Source organism: Rhincodon typus, chromosome 10 (assembly GCF_021869965.1).
Source record: "Rhincodon typus isolate 14 chromosome 10, sRhiTyp1.1, whole genome shotgun sequence".
NCBI lineage: Eukaryota > Metazoa > Chordata > Chondrichthyes > Orectolobiformes > Rhincodontidae > Rhincodon > Rhincodon typus.
The window spans coordinates 18,963,967-18,982,316 of NC_063341.1; the positions used below are offsets into that span (position 1 = coordinate 18,963,967).

Here is an 18,350-nt window from a genome sequence, read left to right on the forward strand (position 1 = left end):
GCACAGTATTTTTTTTTTTTTTTAAAAAATTCCCAATTTAAAAAACAACAGGCCAGATTTGGATTAACTACTACTTGATCTACTTGGGGCCCAGATTTGTACTCATCCTTTAGTATAGAGGATCATGAAAGACATTTGTCACTGAATTAACATTCTAGTGTACCCCTCATTTAAGCATCTGACAGAGACAATCATATTCAAAGCTCCATCTGCCAAGTAATTCTGTTTGCTTATTATCAGATCTACAAGAAAACAAGCTCAGCAAATTCAAATACCTCCAGAGTAACTGCCAAGTCATTTTGAATGGCTTGCTAACAGTGAAATAATGCTCCCCGCCACTGCCAACCTTAAAAAAAAAAATCCCACTGAAACAAACCTGCAGCAATCTGAAAGTATCTGCTTGTGCAGAGCCAACATTGCCTTCTGCAAGCAACAATTGGAACACATTTTGATGAATGAAGGGCACGTTACCTTAGTTTGCATCCTGTGAACCATGGAAAAGATTCAGTTCAGGAAAGGTTGAAAGCTACTTGGTATGAAAAATTGAGAGCTGGTGAAGAGAAGCCTGTCCTGATTAAACAGGGGAAAAAAAAAAGAGGGTAGCTAGGGCTCAGGTTGAGATAGGACGATTGATCCGAATAGTGCGTTTCTGCTGAATCTCCTGTTGAGGGAAGTTGTTTGAACATGCTTTGGAAACCTGGACCAAAGGAGGCTTGGAATTGTAAAGTAGATGTCTACACATCCTCCTCCTTTCATGTTTTAAAACATCCCTTTTGTCTGTTAAGGATTGGAACTCCCAGCACGGAACACTGGTCAAAAGGCTAAGAATTATTGTTAAATCACTAGGGCAAAAAAAAAAAGCAGCAAGCTTGGGGGAAGGCAGCAAATGGAATCTCCTTGTGAATGAACACACAGGATGTAAACCAGCTGAGAGAGAGAGAGAGAGAGAGAGAGAGAGAGAAGCTTGTAAAAAAAAAAAGACCCAAAACTCTTCTTGCATCGAAGAAAAAAAAAAAAACCAGACACAGGATTTGCCAAATGGAGTAATTCTCTGCCCCCATACAGCAGGTGAAACTGAAGCATCTTTCAGGCTCAAGATGTTATTGAGAAAATGTAAGCTTTCAGATTCCCTACATGTCTTGCTCTCTGCACTTATCTTTAAGTTTGTGTCTGACCACTCTGGCAAGCTGATTGTCTTCTAATCATGGTTCAATTCAATAATCAGATTTTTGATGTAGGAGGAGGGTTGAAGACAAAAGCACGTTTCAAGTTACAAAAACAAGCAAGCGACCACCTTTTGAGTAAGGAGCAGAGGGGAATCCACAAAGACTAACGTTCTTCTTTCAAATGGCATCATTTAGACACAGCTTGTGGTCCAAATCAGAAATGGATGCAAAGTAAATCTTTTAATAACACTGCATAAATTCTGCTTTAGAAGAGAGCAGGAGATCAAAAATTTAAAACCAGACAGACATTTTAATGAAAAGGTTCATTTTTATGAAACACAGAAAGACATCACATGGGGCAGAAGTCCTTGCAGGTGGATTTCTGTCTCACTCTGGAATGCCAGACACCAATGAGGCATCCAGGATTCTCATCACCTGGCAGACAGTTTGAAGTTACAGTAAATAGCAATTACAGCAGATACACAAATAAAAAAGGATAAAATCCTAACTTCTAGTTGTAGAAGGCTTTAGATTTCAGTCAGTAAAATGGTTTAAGTCAATTAATTCTTATTTTTCCAGCACACACTAATCTGTGTCTGTCTCCAGGGCAAGTACACTGGATAATATGCCCCACTTACCTTAATGTGGAACTGACAACGATGTCCTTAGTCACACTGCTCTTATGCAAGACTTAATTGTTGATCCAAAAATCAGAGACACGAGTGGCCTGGAGGACAAAACAGGCAGAATTGCATGTCAGAACTGCATGTCAGAACACTGCTGTAATTTTGACATGGAAGATTTTGTCCCATAAATATTGCAAGCTGGCATTTTGGAATCAAGGCTTACTTTAAGCCAAGCAAAGTCACACTGTCAAGCTAGTAAAAATCAGTATTTCAGCACAAACAATATTCCAAAAACTGAATGTGACAGTTAATTTTGCAAGTGTATTCAAAGTGAATCAAAGTATTCAAGGAAAACAGATCTGAACAAAAATGGCTTAAGTGGCTTCAATTTAGTTCTCAGCAGACATTGTTCAAGAGGGGGGGGGGGGGGGGGGGGGGGGACGTGGCAGTAGTGTCCTTCCCCCCCGCAACTTCCTTTGGGATTTTGCTGGCAACAGTGCACTCATACTCATGGAAAAAATTCTGTCTATTTGCTTTTGTCTCACTGTTAGCTCTCAGGCATGTCTTGACAAGAGCTCAGTATTGCCGAGACGGTGGAGGAGGGGACAGGCAGTCATTTGTCAGGCTCTCTCAACCCTGAAATTTCTGTCAACTCAGCACCATTTGAGGGGCGAGGAAAGGGGAATTGATGATGTCACCCTTGAATCATCATTTCCAGAAACTTGCAATCTGTTTAGATAGTGGGAGTAATAATGAGATTACTGATCCAGAAATGTTATCTTCCACATAATTTCATTAAGACAGCCAGCACTGAAAAAAGAAACTTGTAGGAGTCAGCCAGCTTTCTGCAGGAAAGTAGAGGAGAAAAATGGAAAAGTGGGAATAAATTTCATGAGCCAACTGAATTGTTACTATAGCTTGCAGACATACAAACCCTCCAACCTGCTGGCCTAACCTTGATCCTGTACTCCACTCAAAGTTAATAAAACAGCTTGTAATTTCTTTACTGTGAGAAAGGGAGGCAACATGCTAACACTACCAAGACTCCGAGCTTTCTGCCACAATTGTGATCACTCATTTTGGCTACATCTCCAAATTAGAACAGTCAAACACAGTTAAAATCAACATGACACGTGAAGAAAATGAAGTTAATTTTTAATATCCTGAGCTCAAAAGAGAATGGAGATCCTTGGGGTCACAGTACAGCAAGTGGCAAAACCATTAACTCCAGATATTTAGTGACTGATGGGAGTGATACATCTGGAATTGCCCAAGTTTATCCTCTTAAAAATTAAAAAAAAAAAAGGAGTCTGTAGCCACCACACAACTCATGATCTTCAGTTTTAGAAAAAGAGGAACTTTAAACCTGATTAGCAAGAGTCAGTTGAAAGTTTACTTGTAGTTGTATTACACATTCATGAATAAATGTGCTAGTGGCCAGTACCTTAAGAGCTTCTTGGTTATTCTGCTATTTTAACAAAGCCAACATATCCTTTTTGGGGAAATGTTTTGTCAGCTTCTCTCAGACCCTTAGCTTTACCCATGTTAGGAATCAGGAGATACATTTCAAAATGAAGGGTCATGGTGCACTTTAGCCTGGTGCTAGAAAACACCATTGAAAAAAAATGTGCAAGAAGTGATCCAATTAGGCATGGCTTTCAAGAGATCCAGGTAACTAGCAGAATGGTGGCAATAAAATAGTTTGTAAAGGATACCTCATGACAGCACAAGCTATGAAAGGCCACTTTTCTGGCTGTCACATGATCAGCTAGACTTTACAAAACAAGAATTTAAGCTCAACATGGAGTTTGATCTCTGGGATCTCAAACTCCAACGGGAGGGCCTTCATGCACAGGCCCAGCTCAATTGTAGAAATTAAGTGTTAAAAGGAATTATTTGATGGAACATCTTCAGTGTAAATTGATATAACATTTTGGAATTCCATGAATTCAGTGGTTTTTCATATTCCAATTTTTGCTTTGGGAAGTGACTTGTTTTGGTGGTTGTTTTCCTTAATGATTTCCAATTTCTAACCGCATCCCCAGCACCATGTACAGCTACTTATGATAGAAACAGGCCTGTGGTTAACAAATATTTTTGTGGGGTTCATTGTATCATTTCACATCTTTTGTGATACTAAAGGTCATGTTTGATGACCAGTTAACAGCTTTTCCTTACTTTTTTAAAAAAAAAAAAAAAGAACTTGCAAAGCCCTGCCCAGCCTCTGACCATACTCAAGTCAGTTATGTATTTTTAAAAGAAGAAAAAAAGCATGTAGGAGAGGTGGGAAAAAAGGTAGCTTCAAACATTTGAAAATCAAAAGTATGTAACCAGAGGGAGTAGCAGTGCTTGGGATGACTTGTATTGTTATCTGTCGACTTTGCCTATGGTTCAAGATGGTGTAGCTGACCATGGAGGGAAAACTGGGAGCTGTATTTTACTGGTGGAAAAAAAAATACACTGACCAGTTTATTGAAAGGGAAATATTGATTACCCACTTAAAGTTCTTTCATGGGTCATGGGCACTGATGTCCAGGCCATCATTTATTGCACATCAATTGCACACAAGACACTGGTGAGCTGCCTTCTTGAACAGCTGCAGTCCATGTGCTCTTTGCCAGGACTTTTGATCCAATTATAAGGAATGCCTGTAGTTCCAAAGGCAGGCTGGTACAGGACTTGGAAATATTCAGATGGTGTTCCAATGCAACTAGTCCATCTAGCTGGTAGAAGTCAAACATATGCAGACATTCTGGAAAAGGGTTTTTGCACCAATTAAATGCACCCCTAGTCTGAATTGATTGTTCTTGTGCTATTTGCCTTTCAATACAGGAAAAAGCAGCTATTTATGGTATGGGCCTGGAATATTAAAACTGTAGTGTAGAAGTCAAATTGAAATACCATTTAGTAATCTAGTATCTGTATTATAGTGTCAATGTGCATATGATCATGCCTTTAAATGAGAGGCAGAAACGAAGGATGGACAACATGCAGAGAGTTTGGTCTTTATCAAAGACAAACCAACCACTAATGGTAGCTGTATACAGTCCAACAAGAATCACCAGCAAGTCACCAAGACCAAACTTCAGCAAATTAAGAAACCAAACAACTTATGTTTACATAGCATTTCTGAACTGCTTTGACATGTTTCTTGAACACTTTAAAAGCCTGACATGCAACATTTTAAATACCAATATGCAGTAGAGAGAAGTGCCTCTACTAACATTGCTATAACACGTTGCCTTTTGGCACCTATGATCTCAGTTCTGGGTTGTGCAGAGTTCTGGAAGCTTTGAGGGACACTGGATGGAGAATTGAGAATTGTTTTTTACAATTCTTTAGAAATTTTAAAACTGCAAATTGAATATTCAGCACAAAATTTCACTTGTAAGGGGTCTTCAAACTTCTGGTTTTTTTTTAAAACAAATAAAGAGACAGCTGGACTATCTTAGCCTATTCAGCACCATACTTATCAATAAAAGGAACAATAGACAGTTAGATGTGGTCTTGCGTAACTAACCACAGGTTCAGTGCTTAAGGAAAAAGCCTGAAGGTCAAGGCCATCTATCTTCAAATCTAAAAAATCAATTTTCTAGACCACGTGCTTTAGGTCAATGCATTCTATTCAGTCTCAGAAGGATTTTAGCTCTTCATTTCCTTGTGTTATATTACTATGTACTTGTTTACCAGGTAATGGGTAGTTTAAGATATACAGATGTCATTTAATCATTCTAACCATCATGGAGATGAAATTGGACAAACCCAGCACAAAAATTTGAACAAATAGGGGAGTGATTAACCGTTGTGATCAAGAGTATTTAGCATTCCACTTAGTCAGACCAGACTAAAAACACTACTGTACACCATGTCCAAGTTAGGTACTGAAATCAGCAATAGACCTAGACTTAAAATGTTAGAGCCGTTTCCTTGCTATTGCTCTAAAATTTGTTCTTTTGGTGTTCTGCTCAGTCAAGATCCACTGTTTAATTCTCTCTGCCATCAGGAAGGACTTACACAAATCTACATTCGTGTCCAGCACAGAACCTTCCCAGGAATTGAAAAATCAAAATCCCATCTGAAGTTCCAGAAGTGGGCAAGAATGTGAAATAATGATCAAAACTTGAAGACTGGTTCACTGTGTTCCAAGGGAAGGAATGTCTAATTTTTCCAAGTTGTTTTTAACCCCGACAGACTGCTTCTTTGATTCTTTCATTCTTGCTGCAGTTTTCTCATCACAACATTGAGCATTTTGCATTAAGTCATACGCATAGATTAATTGTCTAAAATGCTCTGGTAGTTTCTTTGGATTATTTTCCTTGAGTAGGTGAAGACTTGAGCTGATCATAAAATACCAGCATCAGCCCATTGGGCTGAATGGCCTAGCTGCATGCTGTGAAATATATTTCCATTTATTACTCCAATCTTGTCAACACCCCCAAGATTTAAGTACTTGTTTAATTCTTTTTCCCCCATCAAATAAAGGTATTCCCTTGTGCTCTTGACAAGGGCTATTAAACATGATTGGATAATCTAGTGTTAATATATTACACATTAATTCATTCCTGTTCAAATGCTTGGTAGTGTGGTGCACACCAGCCCACTGCTCCACTACATTTGATCTGCAAAAATAAAGCCAAGTCCCTGCTAAGAAGGCAGCATACTGCATCATACTCTTTCACCTAATCTTACTTAAGATTCTCTTCCAAATACATAGATTTATCCTGAGCTTTTAATACTTGCTAGTGTGGTCACTGGACATATCCTAAAAAAAAAACACATAGCAAACAATGGACTAAGTACAACAATAGTACAAGAATAGTGTATGGTGGCATTCTGCAAGATCTATTTCAAAAACATTTTAGTGCTGTACTCAGCAAAAAAAAAAAAAGTCCCTATTCACTTCTAGACTAAACCTAGCCAAGTTCAGCTATAATCTATGCTTAATTGATAAAATTATTTTTGTTCAATCTTATCAGGATAACTGTAGTTGGAGTCCAGTCCATCCTGGGAGTTTAGATGGTTTTAGTAAGATGTGTACATGCAGCACACAGGACTACCAATGTACGTATTGGCTGAACAATTTACAGTGAAGTGTTGCATTAAAAGCCCGAATGTTTCTCACATTCAGTGGCCAAAGGTCAAGCATTGGAACAATTTTTAATCCAAATCCACGGTCTTCTGCCTCATGAGCAAGCTGGCTGAGAAAGAAAGAAGTTATTATACTGTGACCCAACATATATTTTTATTAACCTCGAGAACTACAGGGGGATTTAAAAAAATAAAACAATGTTTAGTTTCATTGTAGGATACCCTGATTGAAAAAAGGTTTTCTTCATTTTATAGATTTTTCTGGTTCAACTTTTCAGTATTCCACATACAAAAAGTAGACTTAAGTTTTGCAGATGTTGTAACGACAGGAAATGTGTTGCTATCCTGAAATTTGTGAAGGACATTCTGTACTTTTGAAAACACTCAGATCCATAACTCTTAAATAACTGCCAACAGTATTTTAAGAGAGAAAGCAAAGGACTGAAGAAAAAAAAAGTGACAAAATTCCTTACTGTTACTGTTCTCACTGAACAGTAAAAATTTACCTTTTGGTCGTAAGCTGTCATACAGAGAAAGTGTATGTCGTTTCATGCATCCACAGTCTCCTTTATTTTTCAGCTTAGCAACTGCTTCAGACCAATGAAAGGTAGCTTTGTGTGGTCAGTTGGTTTTAGTTTAAGTTCCTAGGCTGAAGTCCTTTTCCAAAAAAGGAAGGAACTGTATTAAATAATGTAGTCAGAGTCATTAGCCTACTGTCTAGTGTTTCAACATGGTGATTTTTTTTTTAAAGAAATGGCTAAAAACCCAAGACTGACTCAAGTCAGCTGCCTCTGGCTTGAACAACAAATTTGCATAATTTTACAGACTTGTTTTTAAATTATGAAATACACAATAGGGTGAAATGCAATTTTAATCTAATCAGGGCTGTACAAGGAAAATGTCAATTAAAAATACTAACAAATTTGCTGTATTAATTCATCATTAGAGCCCTGCATCTGACATTGTCGTGAAATTAAATAATCCTGCCTGTTCTTGCACAATAAACAGAAGCCTTGATAGACAGAAATCAATACTAATGCAGTGGTACAACTATCAGGACATTTCCCCCTTTCACAGGGCTGGTAAAAATCTCATGATCTGTTTATGTTATGAAAATAATTTATGGTTGGAAGATTGATGATGTCAGCAACTTTTACACTGCACTAGGGAAAGATAATAGGACTTGTCATTTACAGCATTAAGGAGCCTACTGAACAAGTTCATTAACATTTAATGAGAAACACGAGGAAGAGTTCAAGGAGGATGTGCCTTTATCACTTTGTAAAGTGTCTGAATCTGTGCTGGTTCGCAAACCAACTTGTACTTTTCCATTGTGGTGGGTTATGACATGGCATTTCTGTAAATGCCTATGCTACGGCAGTCAGTGAGGGGAGAGAACAATTGTCTGAAACGCTTCAGCTTGGTGTTGTGGACAAAAATTTGTCTGTATTAAGCAGTCTGCAAAAGGAACATCTGAAAGCAGTTTTTTGGCAAAACCATTTCAGGGTCCAGTAATGAAATATTGGTTTTTTGAGAGTGAGCATTTTGTCTGGTTTGGTAAATTGAAGACTCAGGATCAAACCTATGAACCTATGCCCAGTTAACAGTCAATGCTTTATTCCTACATAAATCTCTTGGTTAAAAAGGAGTTGGGAATCCAATACAAAGTTTTTTAAAAAAATTGCTCATCTACCTAGCAATCAGTCAATCATCAGATTGATTAATGTTAAATCAGTTTGCGTGGTCTTCTTTTGGAAGAAATTTAGTCACTGCTTTAGTGGCCTTTTGGAACTGAAGACTGAAAAAGTCAACAGTTGGTAATTCTATACTGTTATTTAAATTTCTTCACAAATTGTGAAGTGTGACTGGATTGGCTTGTTAACAGAGAATTGAATTCCACAATGAGTTCTACTGCTTAGTCTTGATTTGTTGACAAAGACATTGCTGGCCTTTAGAAAGAAATTCCTTGCAATGTAGTGGATTATACAATTAAGAAGTAATAGTGCATAGATTTTAATCAACATGCTTAGATGAAACAGTTCTAAGTGCTCATGCTTCCTACTTCAGTTTGTCAAAACTGTTTGATTAATATGGTCTGTTACGCCTAAAATGTTTTTTTAAATTTAAAAAAAATACTGATGTCAACTGTATCAATCTCTAGCATTTTTCCTTAACTGCTTGCTTCTTTCTGTTAAGCTGTATTAAATCACTTTTTTGATGTTCAATTAGACAATAGAATGAAATACCAGAGATAGTAGGAACTGCAGATGCTGGAGAATCCGAGACAACAAGGTGCAGGGCTGGATGAACACAGCAGGCCAAGCAGCATCATAGGAGCAGAGAGGCTGACGTTTCGGGCCTAGACCCTTCATCAGAAAAGGGGGAGGGGAAGGGGGTTTTGAAATAAATAGGGAGAGAGTGGGAGGCAGATAGAAGAGGGATAGAGGAGAGGATAGGTGGAGAGGAGAGAGTTGCAGTGGGAGAGAGATCCCTTGAGGTTTGTCTGGAGGGAGGAGGGTAACTTCTTCAGGTTAGGCATCCTTAGAAGAGGTTTCGCAGTGGGGTTAAAATCGAATCAGAGATAGTAGGAACTGCAGATGCTGGAGAATCCGAGACAACAAGGTGCAGGGCTGGATGAACACAGCAGTCCTCTCCACCTATCCTCTCCTCTATCCGCCTCCCACTCTCTCCCTATTTATTTCAAAACCCCCTTTTCTGATGAAGGGTCTAGGAATGAAATACCATCCTCTTTTATTCAGTTGAGAAGTAAAGAGCAAGAAACTAACCAATGATGACAGTTGTGTCAGGAATGTGTCATTGTAAACACCTACCATGCAGGTCCCAAGATGTGGAGCTGCACATTTAGGGGAACTGGTTGGAATAGATAGGGCATGTCTTTGTTCCCACCCCTTCATGTGCCCAGCCTTAGTTCATGTTAAACTCATTGAAGACCAATTGCCTGGAAATTTAATTGATACTAATTCAAACTCCCATCTTTAAGTGCATTAGTTTCAAGAATTGTATCTCCTTGGAGGGAAAGCCCAAAACAGTTACAAGACATCTTCTTGCACCACAAGTGATTTAGTTTGTACCAGCTATTGTAACACAGTGGACAGTTCAGCAAAGTCACTAGCAGAGGGGGTGTGGAATAAACAGTTAGCACCAATAAGCAATGGTTGGTACCCCTGCTTATGCTTACTGCCCTACAGCAAGCCAAACTGGTATTTAGAGAGTCTGGTGCATGGATAGGACTAAGTTTGACTGCAAAGTTCTCTTTACCAAATAGTGCATCAACTCATTGGCAATCACTTGGGGAATAAAACATGGGTTTTTTCAAGATTGTATTAAGCATGATTTGACATGTTCAGAAGACCAAAAGGGAGCATACAAACAGATGAAATAAACCTAAATTTACATCTCATGCATCAACACAAGTGACTGCTGTTTCACTAATTTGTTCTTAGTTGTGTACACTGTTCAACAAACCCACAATTCAACTGCCTTTCTTGCTTAAAAAAAAAACTGATTTTGTCTGTGCTTGCATAGCTAGTTCTGGAACATAAAAAAAAGTGGAGAAAAAAATTGCTTCTGGCCAAAAGCAGCTTCAGGTTGCTTAAGAAAAGTTGCTTCATGTAATGTGCAATGTCAAGATATAAATTATGATCCACAAATAGGAAACTGAATACCCTGGTGGAAAGGTTACTGAAAAGGCTACGTGACCAGAGTGGAACAAATGCACAGCAAATAAGTGGTTTGAGCTATACAGTATGCCCCATGGACACAACCAAGTTATTCATTACCTTGCATTTATGACATAAAAACAGAAAAAAAAAAGAAAAAAGAAAAATTCACATTGAGGAAAAGCATCACATTCTGCTACATTTGTATCCTCAAACAAGTTATGAAAATTTAAAAAAAACAAGAAAAAAAAAATTTTTTCTTAACAAAAAACAAACAAACGCATTTTGGTTTACTTTAGGTATTCTTGCCTTTTTTGGGTGGGGGGAGAAAAAGGAGGGAGAGAAAAAATGTAACTCCACTGAGCCAAATCATTAGATGTATTCTTAATGGGACATTGAACAAAAGTGTACTTTCATAGTGGTTTATTCAGTAGCTCATGCTGCCAGCAAAATGGGGAGCTGACTGTACTTCTGATGTAGTCTAATTTGTCCACAAATTCTGACCAGGAGGGATTGTGTCAGATTTAGCAAGCATTTTAATGTATAGCTGCCCATTTCCTAATGATTTCTGAATCCGGAATAGTGCAATACTTAGCTTTGTGCAAAGGGGGTTGGGATCCAATATACTAGATGGAAGAATTCTTTAACATTGGGTTTTGATCAAATAATAGATCTCTGCTGAAAAGCTCTCCAGACAGGTTTGCATGTCTGTTGCATTCCAACCAGACAGGCTCACAGCATGTCTGAACTCCTGATTCTAAATGCATCTCTTCACAGAATTCAATTGTTAGCTGCTCAATTATTGATTGTCATGAGGTTTGGCTTCATCTTCCAGACAGAGGTGGCAAAATGGATTAGAGAATACATTTCTTCAGAAGAAATGCATCACATGATTTGCTGATACTCAAATGTGGTAGAAAAGGTGCACTGACACGAAACATACACAAATGGCTTGAATGAAATTACTGTTGCGAATGGTTGGAAGCAAGGAGAGTGTGTTGGTTTGAAATAAGAAGCAATGTGATCAAACAGTACTGAGTTAGTCAATCATTATGAAAACACTGATTTTCTTTTCAAAATGCCATGGTTCTACTTTCAGAACCGGATAAAAATAGTAAGTGACACATCAGACCAAAAACAAATTACTATTTAATTGAAAAAATGTTCTATTTGTGTAGCGTAGGAATTATATGCTCAAATAAAGACGGCAGAGAAAGATATTTATAGAAATGCATGTCTAGAGAGTTTAGGGTTGTGGAGGAGAGAAAAAGAGTGAAATTGCAGTTCTTGCACAATTCCCATAAGAATCATTTCCAGACATCACAACATGCAAGTGGACACCTTCCAGGTAAATTTCTCCAGTGCAAGCCGATGAGTGATGATGATGCCCTCTTCAATTGAACTGAATGGAACATTTGCCATGGCAACAGCTTTGGTTCTGGTGGGGCGGGATGACAGCACCTTGAACTCATGCACGAACCTCAGTTCTCAAAACTGAGATAATTCTTTTGTTTAAAAAGATGAGCCCGAAAGTGAGTTTTCACAATCTAGAATGAAGTTATAACGGCCAGAGTAACCTTTCTTAGGCGCAGGGGAAAAAACGCCTTTGTGGTCCAGCTCATTGTCAAGACCATGTTTGATTACGGGTCATTGCGACACTTGGTGCAGATTGAAGTACTGTAATAGCAGTATGGTACACTCCGTCTGGCTCACTTGTTTGCTCTGTACAGCTGTAAACCTCCACACAGCTCTCGTACCGACAGCGGGTGCGTGAACCACCTCCCACCTTACATCATCTCCAAGCCGCTTGGTCTGTGCACAGGCTGCAAATGAAGTGGCTGCACCTGGAGCAGGGAGGAGCGTGTAAGGGCACAGGCTGACCCTGGTTAGGGCACTGACTACACAGACTTTGCACTGTATGAAAAGGTCCAGACAACCCCTGCGGATTCCATCATGCGACACTCGCCTTTCTTCTTTTCCAGACGTGGTAATCCAAAGAATATACTTAAGATCACCAGCAGCGTAATTATCCACCAGCTTCTGTCTCTTCTCCCCACCCCTTCCCCTCTGTTCGGAATTCTCCCAATGCTGAACATTAATAGACAGTGCTTTTTTTAAAAAGCAAGCAACCAAAGATTAGATTTCAGAGAGACCCCTTGTTATGACTACCTCCTAATTCCGTCAAACTGATCTAAATCCGCATTATTAGGAGCTGGAGTCTGGAGAGATTGCAGATGCCTTTAGTGCTTTGGTAGAAGAAAGACAGCTTTTTTTGAAAAAAAAATTTCAAACAGCTCCTCTTCCGATATGGCGATCATTTTATCTGGCAACTGAAACAAATTATTTAAAGCCGACTTGTTTGCCTGAGTTATTTAGATTTTTTTTTACATCTTTTGTTTAATTTCTAAACTGACAGGAGTAAACAGGCAGTGTCTTCTGCAGACATCTGACTGCTTGGGGCGGGGGTGCAGGCAGGTCAGTCACTACTCTCCTGGTGGTATTTCCCTTGTTCTAATCCATAATAGATGAAGCCTCTCCGCCCCCAAAAAGTAAACACGGCCTTACTGCCAGTAAATTACGAGTGTGACTGGCACTCAAATCCAGGTAGAAGGAAGGTGCGAGGGCGAGCTCGGGGAATAACACTTGTACGGTTCTCCACGCCCCCCCCCCCAAAAAAAAAGTCCACAAATCGGACTAGCACCTTGTCCTTTCAAGGAAGGAAAATTGTGCCCGCTTAAATCACAGCTATAGTACGATTCAGTTGGTCACCACAAAGTGATAGTTAAATTATTTCCCTCTGGTTGAAAGCAAATGATTTCAAAGACTCAGACCGATCAGTGAAGGGGGTATTTTGTCTAGAGATGACTGTATGGAATGCCTGGTAAGTTAGCCAAGCATCAGCAATTCTTTAAAAAAAAACCCTATTTGGTGTCAGCCATGCGCTACTCCAGACAGCTTTTAAAGAAAAATGCAAATCGTTGATTATAAATCATCCGGTGTACGGTGGGAATCAGCTTGGAGGTAACGCTTGTAAAATCACTAGAATTATTCTCGTACAGAGAGCAGCCATTTGGCCCGTAGTGCCTGTACCGGTCAATTTTAATAGGGTGCCAATCTGCTTTCCTTCCCCTTGTATACTACATCTAAAAGTTGCCCTCCTGAATGCCCCAATTGAATCTGCCTCCACGTTACCATTCCAAGCCTCACTCAGCATTTGTATCTGGCACAGTCCCTACATCTGCAAACTCTCACTTTCAACCGCTTCTTCCATTCTCTCCCCTATCCTCCCTCCCGCCCCAAAACAAAACACCGAATGAATCAAGGGGTGACAAAGTTTTAATAGGGAAAGTCTGCACGTCCATAACTAACAGCTCATTACAAGAGAGGATTTTAATCGCAGCAATACTGAAACAAGTGAATGGAAATGTCTGGAACACATCAATTAATTCAATCTGTTTGCTCCCCGGAGCTTTTATATAAATGAGTTGTCAAATGGAACGGCCCTGAAATAAAGCATGTCAGGATTGCAAAAATATTTAATTTTTTTAATCCCCCCCAAACCCCGTTTCCCCCTCTCCAGTGACTATTCCAAGAAGAGACAAAGACCAGCTTGATCCCTGTAACTGTTACAATGCTCCCACTGATTGCCACATGAGCCTTTCCTCTGCATATGGTCAATTAGTATTGAAAATACTCAGCTGATTCCATTTTCTGGAAATTTTAAGCAGGGCCTTATGTGCAGGAAGAATGATGTTATTGAAAGGAAGAATCTCATCTAAATAAAAAAGGGCACACGGCCATCTGGTCTGGTCAAACTCTGTACAAAGTTTATGGTAGTACTTATCACGGGAGGGCTTGCCGTGGTTGTGGTGAACGCGCAGATCTCAGATTGACATCAATCGGTGTGTGTTTTAAACAGGAACTCGGGAGGAAATAAATAAATGCTCGTTCCAGTTAACTCTCTGCAACGAACAGAAGCCCACAGTCGCCGATCTCTCGGTGCAGTAGGAATAGACTCGTCATACATTGCGTGCGTCCAGGCTCCTCGATTGTGGAGAAAGAGATCTGGCTGCGGGCCAGACAGGCGAGAGCTCTGTTGATCGTTATGTCTAGCCTTCAGGTGTCTTAGCTCTCAGTGGGTGGGGGCGGGAGGGGAGAAGAGGAGGAGCTACAGATGACATGATGGCAGACAAAGGAAGAAGGGGGGGGGGGAATAACAGCTTAAAATGAAATAACGATCATATTCCCCTGCTAAGTTATTATTTTTGATTTAATTTTAGCTGAGTCCTAAGGTGGATTTAAGAATGTCTGTATTTAAAAAAAATCCAGATTACTGCAGGATTTTTGAGCTCCGCTCAGTACTGAAAGACAGGACAGGAAAGGAAAAGAAAGATTAATATAAACCAAAAAAAAAGAAGAATCCTCCTCTTTGCCCTTTGTTTGAATTTCAAAAGCTCCTCAGCTGTGTCCCTGAAAGCTCCAGTCCTTTCAGTAACTCATTGTAAGCCAAACTCTGGGAGCTGGTTGGACAGGGCTTGTACCCCTTCGTGGCAGGGTCAGTCGAGTTTGTTCTACTTAATGCTGGCGGTAGAACTGATTGGACACAGAGAATGTGTTATCACATGCAGCCCACTTCATCCCATCCCGCACCCTGAATAATGCAGTGGGCTGTTTTTTTGTGTTTAAAAAAAAACGTCTGTGCTGCAGTCAGTCAGACAGTTCCCTCAGGCAGCCGACGTTCTCCCCTGCACCAGCACCTCCTCCCACCCCTCCCTCCCAGGAGAAGGGATCTAAGGTTACTCTGCGGTACGTGAGCGGTTTTCAAAACTTCCTAAAAAAAAACCAAAAACGGTCGTCTGACATTGTTAAGCCTTGTCACTTAACAAGAGTCACACGCAAGTGACAGATCTTTTGGAGCTGTGTAGTGAAGCGATCTCAGAAGCCAAGTGTATCTAAAAAAAATACTTACAGTTCAGTTGCCAAAATAGACTCTCATCAATTTTCTTCAAGCTGTACAGTGCCTCATTTGATATGGGTACGGACTGAGTAGGGGGGAAGAGAAGCAGGAAGTTCCACTAATTATGGAAAGAAACATATTTCAATTTAAAGCTACTTCAGTCAGGCACTTGTGTGCAAGAACCCCAGTACTCTACTATTGCTTCTATCTGATGTACTGAATTGAACTATATAATGCCCATGTGAAAGACAAGGGGTGGGGGGAAGCAGTCACGTGTGGCACATAGATGCGCACTATTGGCTCAGCTGATCAGCCTTTAGCAATACATCTCTTTCTTCTATTGGCTGTGTCGAGAGATTGATAGCATGCGGTCCCACCCAGTGTGTGCCTCTTTCACAGAAGAATGACGGTGTGGGAGTTGGAGTGACAAGGGAATTAGCTGGGAAAAGATCTGAAGCCATCATTAGGCAGAGGTCAGAGCAGGAGGAATGAGCAGCTTAACTGGTTGAACAGTGACTATATCATTGTTGCTGGTTTGTGAATGGCCAACTCGTGCACAGGACACAGCGAGGGCCAATCATCAGCTCAGTCTTAAACTCTCATCATAACTTTCAAATGACAGAAATCTCAATTGCAATCTAGATTAATTCTGAAGAAATCCAATGATGTTAATGCACTGCAAACAAGGAGTCTTAAGTTTCACATTATTTTTGGGATGCATCTAATTGAAATGTCATTTAAGAATGACATAACGCAAAGGATGCTAAAATTAAAACAATGTTCTTACCAGTTGGTGTTTTCACCTTTTGAGCTGCGCTCCCATTCTGGTCATTAACTATCTCCTCACTCTTTAGAAGCCTTTTACAATGCCAATCTTCTTGCCAGAGATGGGGTGGCTCATGACACACCAAATATCCAATTCAGCCTCATCAGCGGCGCGTTGTTTCCTTGTTGGGAAATTGGAACATGCGACCGAACAGGTGTCAGTCCAACAGAAATTCCTGTTCTACTTTCCGGCACAAGTGTGAGGACCCAGTCAAGGACCAGAATCCAGGTTCTCTTTCCACAAATGCTGCCAGACTTGAGCTTTTCCAGCAATTTATCTTTTAGATCCTGGTTGAGAGTTTGACTTGTTTCAACCATGCCCCTAGCAAGTCCTGGTGTCTCCCAGCTAACACAAGCTAAAACAGCAGTCGTAAACTTGGAAAGGCGGGGGGACTGCATTTCCATTCCGCCTTTCACAACGTCCCGCTGTTCTCGGTCACATTACCATTCATTGAAGTGGGGCCACTATTTTGACATGAAGGACACGAGTCCATTTTGTGCCAACAAGATCCCACAATGAGTTAAATGGCCTGGTTGTGTTGGTTCAAAGATGAATATTTGACCACACACTGCGGAGAAAGCCCATTGCTATTTGAGATATTTCTTTTTAAATCTGGCGGAGAAGTAGGACAGGAGTTCGGTTCAACATCGGGGAGGCTCTAAATGTTCTTGTGGGGCTGTGGAATTACAAGCTCAGAGGTAATGATGTTATCCCCGTGATCGAAGGATTACAAGTACAGTCATTATTGTCCCACGTTGTTCCTTTAGTGACTGAACAATGGGAAGATCCTCTTCACACTATTCTGAAATAACATAAACAGAACTCCCCCATAAAAATATTACACTGACTATTATAAGTTGTGAATCCAGTCAGATTCTTTATTGCAAGGATCTGCTTGTTTGGTGTGGCTGCCGAAATTAACTTGAACCATTTCCTTGTTTAGATGTGGCTGCAGTTATTTTTAAGAAAATGTGTAACGTTAACATTATCAGGTTTACCTCTCTGCAATTTGTGCTGCACTTTTAAGAGGGCTGGTGATTGTGGGGATAAAGCAATAAGGCACAGGATGAGCTTCTCTGTGATTACATAATAATTCCATCATTGTCATTACAGCTGGTGGCACCTTTTGCAGACCTGGTCTCAGCTCCATCTGCAAATTGCAGCAGTGGTGTTTGCAGAATTGAGTGGAAATATCTGCTCCAAGTTTTTGGAATCACGGACTTATACCCGACCACTTCGGTGCAAGGCTACAAACATTAATGCCTATGTGATCGGTTTATCCAGTTGCGTGAAGAAGTTAACTATTGTGTTTAGCATGATCAGGCAATGGGAAAGACATGTTTTTTCCACTTCAGGATTGACTGTTTGGAAGAGTCATTAAATGGGTATCAGCCTAAAGCAACACTTAGCTGCTGTGCAAACTGTTCAGTACACCAGTAATCAGAAAGGTGCATGTAATCAAGTTATTTCATAAGGAAAACAAAGATAACTTTGCCATCACTGTTTACGGTTTTAGGGGTGGCACGGTGGCTCAGTGGTTAGCACTGCTGCCTCATAGATTGAGAGACCCGGATTTGATTCCACCCTCGGGCGACTTCCCTCCAGGTGCTGACGATGTGCAGGTTGGGTGGATTGGTCATGCTGAAATTGTTCGTAGCGTACAGGGATGTGTAAGTTAGGTGGGTTGGCCCTGAAAAATGTGAGGGGTTAGGAGGCTGGGTGGGTTGCTCTTCGGACGGTTTGTGCCTACTCGATGGGTCGAATGGCTTCTTTCCGCACTGTAGGGATTCCTCGATTCTATGATCATGCGATTATGTATATTTTGGTTGGATTTTTCTTTATTCATTTGTGGGATGTGGGCAGTGTTTGTTGCCCATCCCTAATTGCCCTTGAGAAGATGGCAGTAAGATGCCTTATTGAACCACTGCAGTCCATTTGGTGTAGGTAGCCCCATAATGCCCTCGGGAAGCAATTCCAGGATTTTGACCCAGCAACACTGAAGAACAG

At 40.3% G+C, this 18,350-nt stretch overlaps 1 long non-coding RNA gene across 1 annotated transcript in view; it reads right to left on the minus strand.

The window, feature by feature from the left end:
• LOC109914289 overlaps positions 1-15,706 on the minus strand; it is a 43,636-nt gene extending 27,930 nt beyond the window's left edge. The window contains exons 1-2 of the long non-coding RNA XR_002258424.2: positions 15,530-15,706; positions 1,805-1,893 (exon numbers count right to left, since the gene is read on the minus strand). This is a non-coding gene — a long non-coding RNA (uncharacterized LOC109914289). The remainder of the gene's footprint in view (positions 1-1,804; positions 1,894-15,529) is intronic.
• Positions 15,707-18,350: the final 2,644 nt, after the last annotated feature.